General features: G+C 39.4%; 1 pseudogene; it reads left to right on the top strand.

Annotated features, from left to right (window-relative positions):
- The first annotated feature begins 893 nt into the window (after positions 1 to 893).
- Positions 894 to 6,028, top strand: LOC115292761 (annotated as a pseudogene).
- The last annotated feature ends 351 nt before the right edge of the window (positions 6,029 to 6,379 follow it).

Here is a 6,379-nt window from a genome sequence, read left to right as displayed (position 1 = left end):
AAAGATGTGCATCTTGCTTAAACATTTTTTTTTGGTGGGGTTCTTTTGTTTCAAACACTTGTATACCATTTTTTAAGATAACATTTTAAATTGAGATTCAAGTGTTAGTGGCCCTTAATTATTTTTTAATTTAAATTTTACTTAACCTGCAGTGCAATATTGGTTTCAGGAGTAGAACGCAGTGATTCTGAGCTGTGAGCACAGAGCCTGTGGCGGGGCTCTAACCCAAGGATGGTGAGATCATTATCTGAGCTGAAGTTGGACGCTTACCTGACTAAGCCACCCAGGCACCCCAATTTATGGGCAATTTGTCATCTGGGAAATTTCCTAAATTTTATATTCCTTTGTTTATATATATGTTTCAGATCTCAAAATTTTTTTTTCTGTTTTCATAATTTTAATGTTCAACTGGTTTTTCCTGATAGTTTCTGTTAACATTCTTTTTTCCTTTTTCTGTTTGAAACTTTTTTTCTATTTCAACATATTTTATTAGTTTATTTATGATCAGAACTTTAATTTTCTCATTGCTGTTTTGTCTATATGGATGCTTTTTACTATTTATCTCAGTTTGATACCTTTCCTCAATTCCTACCATTCATATTTAAGAGTGAGGCGCTACAGAACAGAATGTCATCTCTTGAGTATTTGAGGGGCATGCCTTTGTGTCAGAGTGCTCTTCAGGGGACCGAAAACTGCAGAGAGCAGAGGATGCATTGAAACGGGAAGCCCCCGGGATTTGGTGCCTACCAGAGTATTTTGCACAGACACAGTTAATAAATTATTTTCCATGGCAGTAAAAAAAAAAAAAAAAAAAAGATGAGGTGACGAGTGCCCCGGGCCGGACCTCCGGAACAAGGGCTCCCGGAGGTCCTGGAGTATGCACTTCCCGTAGCCAACTGGGGCCTTCCCATCACTGCCATCAATGACATGAAGAAGTCTCCCGAGATTATCAGCGGGCGGATGACGTTGGCTCTCTGCTGTTACTCCCTGACGTTCATGAGATTCGCCTACAAGGTGCAGCCCCGGAACTGGCTCCTGTTCGCCTGCCACGCCCCCAACGAAGTGGCCCAGCTCATTCAGGGAAGTCGCCTCATCAAACACGAGATGACTAAAAAGGCAGCGTAACCAGCGAACGCAGGAAGCCAGCTGTTGGAAGGGAAGCGTGCGAGCCGCCGCCGCTGCGTCCGGTTCCATCCTCGGACAGGCTTGCTAGGAAACCAGGCCGATGCCATTCTTACTAACCGATTTTTCTAGAAACAGCTGAGAGCCCCCCAAGCCGGCTCTCTGCTGCCTTACAGGTACTATGTTCCTTCTCTTCGCAGAGAGGGGCTCCGCACAGGCAGGCAGTGTAGCCGTTCCGGTGGTGGTTTTATCTGCGGTAATGGGTGTAAGACCTTTTGGAATTTACGTAATGCAACACCGAGGAGCCTGCTCGTAATTATTAGCGTCTAAGTACCAGCGTCCTTAGCTGCGATGACCACGGACCGACGGCTGGCCACATGCTGAAACCCCATTGCCCACGTTTGATAAAGGGCATATTTCCACGCAGTGTGTACTGGGCTGCTGGGACTTAATGGCAATAAATGATATAAATATTTGTAAAAAAAAAAAGAAAAGAAAAAAATTCTCTATATCCATATTGTGGCCAGAGGCATCCATATTAAAATTTCAGTATAAAAACTGAAATTCCCTGGGGGATTTTGAACTGCCAATGTGGAAAGACATGCTTATGTATTTTCTCTAAGGTCATTTCTTTTCTCCAGAACAGAAATTTTCAATTTTCTTTTGTGGGAGAAATAGCTTGGCTCTAGGATTTGGGTGAGAAGCAAGGACTATGGGTGGCTCCTATGATTCACATGTAGCTCTCTTTTTAATGTCATGTTTAACCTTGCTCTTTACTATACTGATGTCCTTGGGTCCCAAACTCCTTCCCTTTTATTTCTCCTGAGAATAAAGCTCCTGTGGAAGGTGAGTTAGGGTGTGCAAGTCACCCTTTAAGGGGGCGTTACTCTGCACTATATAATGGAGAGGGACACGGGAGATCTGTCTGTTCCAAATACAGTGGTCAGCCAGTCCTGTATTTTAGCCCTTGATCTCTCTCTGCAGCTCTGTGGTTATCCCACGTCTTAGCACTATTCCCAGACACAAGTTAGCTTTCTTCTTGGGTGTATCTCCTGCCTGTGCTTTAGGCATGCTTTTTGTTCCTGTTGTTCTGAAGCAATTACTACTTTTCCATTTCATTGAACATTTTTATCTGCTATTGTCTACACTTCTGTTCTCATTGTCCATGTGGGTTCATAAACTTTTTTTTTGTTGTTTGAAAAAATTACCTTCAAGCCTGCACTGGCCGTTGAATTGGTTTTTTAAAAGACTGTACTAGGGACGCCTGGGTGGCTCAGTCGGTTGAGCGTCTGACTTTGGCTCAGGTCATGATCTCCTGGTTGGTGGGTTCAAGCCCCACGTCAGGCTCTGTGCTGACAGCTAGCTCAGCGCCTGAAGCCTGTCTTTGGATTCTGTGTCTTCCTCTCTCTCTCTCTTACCCTCCCCTGTTTATGCTGTCTCTCTCTCTCTCTATCTCAAAAATAAAAATAAAATTAAAAGACTGTACTAGGGTTAAGTTTAAATTGCCCTAATGACTTCTGGCTACCTTTAAAAAGAATTTGGTTAGAGAAGAGGCAGTGAGAGAATTTCTGTTCAGTGTCTATCACATGTCAGATTTTGTGTGATATATTTAAATCTACTTTGTATGTTAGGTAGCTTTATTCTCATTTAAGTGAGGAAACAAAGATGTATTAAGTTAAGCTTTCTCCAGACCATACAAGAAAGAACCCAGCTTTATGTAAGATACAACTTTGTACTTTTCTCTACATTCCAGTGCTTCACAACTCATCGAGAGATCAAATGGCCCAATTTGGAATGGTCCCAGTTTTAGCACTGGGAAGCCCCCACACATGGAATTCCTTCAGTCCGAGGCAAATTGGGTGGTTCCTGCTGAACATGAATATCACAAGAGGGGTTTTTTCAAAGTAAAAACTCCTGGGTCTCTCCTTCCTAAGAATCTGACTTAGTTGATTTTGGGGTAGGATCTGGTATCAGTATTTTTAAAAAGCCAGAATTATTTGATTCAAATGTTCACATCCACTGCCTTATACCATGCTGTCACTGGACAGGTCAATAGCCTGGATTACATTGGGTTTTAATCCCTAGCTGGCATGCAAAGCACTAAATCTCCAGGGTTATCAGTATACACAGCACAATGAAGGAGTAGCCTCTAGTCTGGGGTATTTGACTCCACTGGCCCACTGCCTGTTTTTGAAAATAAAGTTTTATTGGAATACAACCATGTTGATTATATTCTCTTTGGCTGTTTTCTTGTGTCGTTATAGCTGCAGAGTTGAGTAGTTAGAAACTCTTGGGTGTACAAGTCTTGAAATATTTACACACTGGCCTTTCACATAGAAACTTTGCTGACTCTTGCTCCTGACCCTAACATGAATCAAAAATAAAAACAAAACAAAATGGCACAAAAAAGCCCCACCATATTAGAAATGTGATTGCACACTCAGCAAAAGAATTCTTCCTTGACTCAAGACATAGTTTTAAGGACTATGGGTGTACATTGTGAAATGTACCCTCTTCCTTTCATATTTTTATGTGCATACATTTAAAGTGAATATCTTATAAAATGCAGATTCTGTTTCAGTAGCATGAGGTAGGGTCAAAATTCTGCATTTCTAACAGCTTACTAGAAGTGTTAATAATATTCTTGATCCAGCAAACACAGTTGGGATGCCAGATATATAGACTACTGGGTGCTTATCAGAGGGAAGGGTAAAATCACCCTAAAAGCATCTGACTGCCACAATAGAAACTTCTGTTGGTTATTGACAATGACTATGGACCAGGTAAAGCAATGGAGGAACACATTATTGGGAGAAAGAAACTGGGCTTGAATGTCACTTTCAAACAATGGCTCTCCAAGTGCATTCAAGATCCCTCAACATCCACATAAGTCAATTAATGAATGTGTTCCCATCTGCCAGACACAGTTTTACTCTGGAGCCCGCAGGAGGGCACAGGACCAGGAGTGCCATATACACCTTGTATCACAAGTTCAAGGAAAGTGTGACCCCATCCAGAGTGAAACAAAAATTTTCTATCTAAAAAAAGAGAAGAGAAAGAAAAGAAAGTCAGCTTGGTGCTTAATTTTGCACATAAATCTATTTTTTTGTTTTTGTTGTTGATTTGGCTCTTAGTAGATATTTTCTCCTATACATTTTTTTTAAAATTAAGGAATCTGTAGTTATCGTAGGAAATTAGATGTAATATTTTACAATATACAAAATCATACATATAATGCATGCACATGCCTATTTTCCTAAATCTTCACACAAACTGGTTAACATATACTTTAAAAATAAGTTCAATAGATGAAAAGTGGCATCTTATTATTTTAATTGACATTATTTCAACCTGGGAATGTTTATTATAGAAGTAATGTGTGCCCATTTAAAAAGCAAACTGTTCAGAAGTTTTTAAAGGTTTTTTAAAATTATTTTTAGAGAGTCAGAGCATGAGCATGGGAGAAGGACAGAGGAAGAGAAAGAGAGAGAGGGAGAGAGAGGGAGAATCTTAAGCAGGGTCCGTGCTCAGTATGGAGTCTGACCTGGGTCTCAATCCCATAACTCTTGGATCATGACCTGAGCTGAAATCAAGAGTCTGATGCTCAACCAACTGAGCCACCCAGGTGCATCTAAAGGTGTTCTTTTTAATCCTAACACTTTGATATACATAAACTGATGAGTGTATAAATACTTACTTACATAACCAGACTCATTATTCTGTGGGCTGCTTTATTTAAGACCTGGATTTGACTGGGCCGTTCATTAGCTGAATAAACTTGGAGAAGTTATGTAAATTCTCTCTTCCTCTGTAAAAGGCACCAGTCATATAGAGATATGTAATATATATATGTGTGTCAGTGCATATAGGCTCCCAGCTTATATTTTGCCTTCATATATTTTCTGACATGCATTCTTTCTATTATGTGGTCAAATCATTTGAACTATTTTTAAGCATTTTCTTTAAGGTTTGGTGTTCTGTTTTCCATAACTTTTTACTATAGAAGATGCATTATTACTGTTTATGCTGATGTTTTGATAAAAAGTTTTCTACCTTTTGAAAAAGTCAAATTTCCTAGAACTTTAAGTTCAGTCTAAAGCGGAGACTTGGTTTTCATCCCTTTATTACTAGAAGAATATATAGAGCAATGCAGCTGATGTGTTTTCAAGTTATAGATCTGAGGTCCTTGAAGTCCTGCTAGAGTTCCAAGGTGGGTCTGTGACAGATGTAACTTGGCACATTCACAGAAGCTTATAAGTAACTGGTGTGTTTTTCAGAATTCAAGACATAATACTGATTCCAAGCACACTCAATCTAAAAGTATTTGGAAAACTCTTTACTATAATGAAAGGTAGATTTGTTGACAACCTTCACGAGCCCACTGCCTCCTGGTGAAATCCTTTATACTCAAGGGGATGATGATGCTGGAACGGTGGAGTCAAAGAAAGAGGCCTTGATCTTCACCACCAATTTCAGGCTAAGAGATTAAAAGTGAAATATGTTGCTGAAGATGTGAATCAGAGTGAAATGGCAACTTTCTGTGGCCCAGCTTTTATCTGTCATCTTTTATTGGCCAGGTGAAGATGCAGCAAATGAAAGTGTTTGGAGCCGCTGTAATGACAGACTATTTTTTAAAACTATCTTTTGAACAGTTGAACTGGCTCTAACCTTGGTGGTTTCTTGCTATCACTTTGTCCATCAAGGTATTTGACACGGCGTACTTTAGTTATTTGAAGTTACTTTAACACTACCTTGTTAAACTTTTCCCTTCACTGATATTCAAACATTTTCTTTTTTTACAGGTGTGTCTTTTGGCATAGAATTCTGGAGGACAAACTCACCTAGTCAATTATTCTATAAAATAATAACATATTTTCCTGAATTCCTATTAAAGTTTTAACACCTGCGGCTTGCCATTTGACATTTTCACCAACACGAGCATTATTAAGTTTCTGTTAAGTTTTCAGTGTTTTTATGTGACTTACAGATAGCCTTGGATGTTGATAACTTTGTTTAAATGCACATTGCAAACTTGCAAGGAAAGCAAATCAAAGTAAACACTATTTCTCTTGTCAATTGAGACGCACAAAAATCCTTGACAATGGTTTTAGTGTACAGGGAAATAACAATCACTGCGATCATGATGAAGCAAAACCTACTAATAAGAATAGTGACTCTAGTGCTAATAAAAAAATGCTCATGTGAGGTACTTGTAGCGTTCAAGTGATTATAGCCAAACCATTACCTTTTATTATCT

Source organism: Suricata suricatta, chromosome 5, assembly GCF_006229205.1.
Source record: "Suricata suricatta isolate VVHF042 chromosome 5, meerkat_22Aug2017_6uvM2_HiC, whole genome shotgun sequence".
NCBI lineage: Eukaryota > Metazoa > Chordata > Mammalia > Carnivora > Herpestidae > Suricata > Suricata suricatta.
The sequence above is the reverse complement of the archived record's forward strand: the minus strand, read 5'-3'. Positions and strand labels throughout refer to the sequence as shown.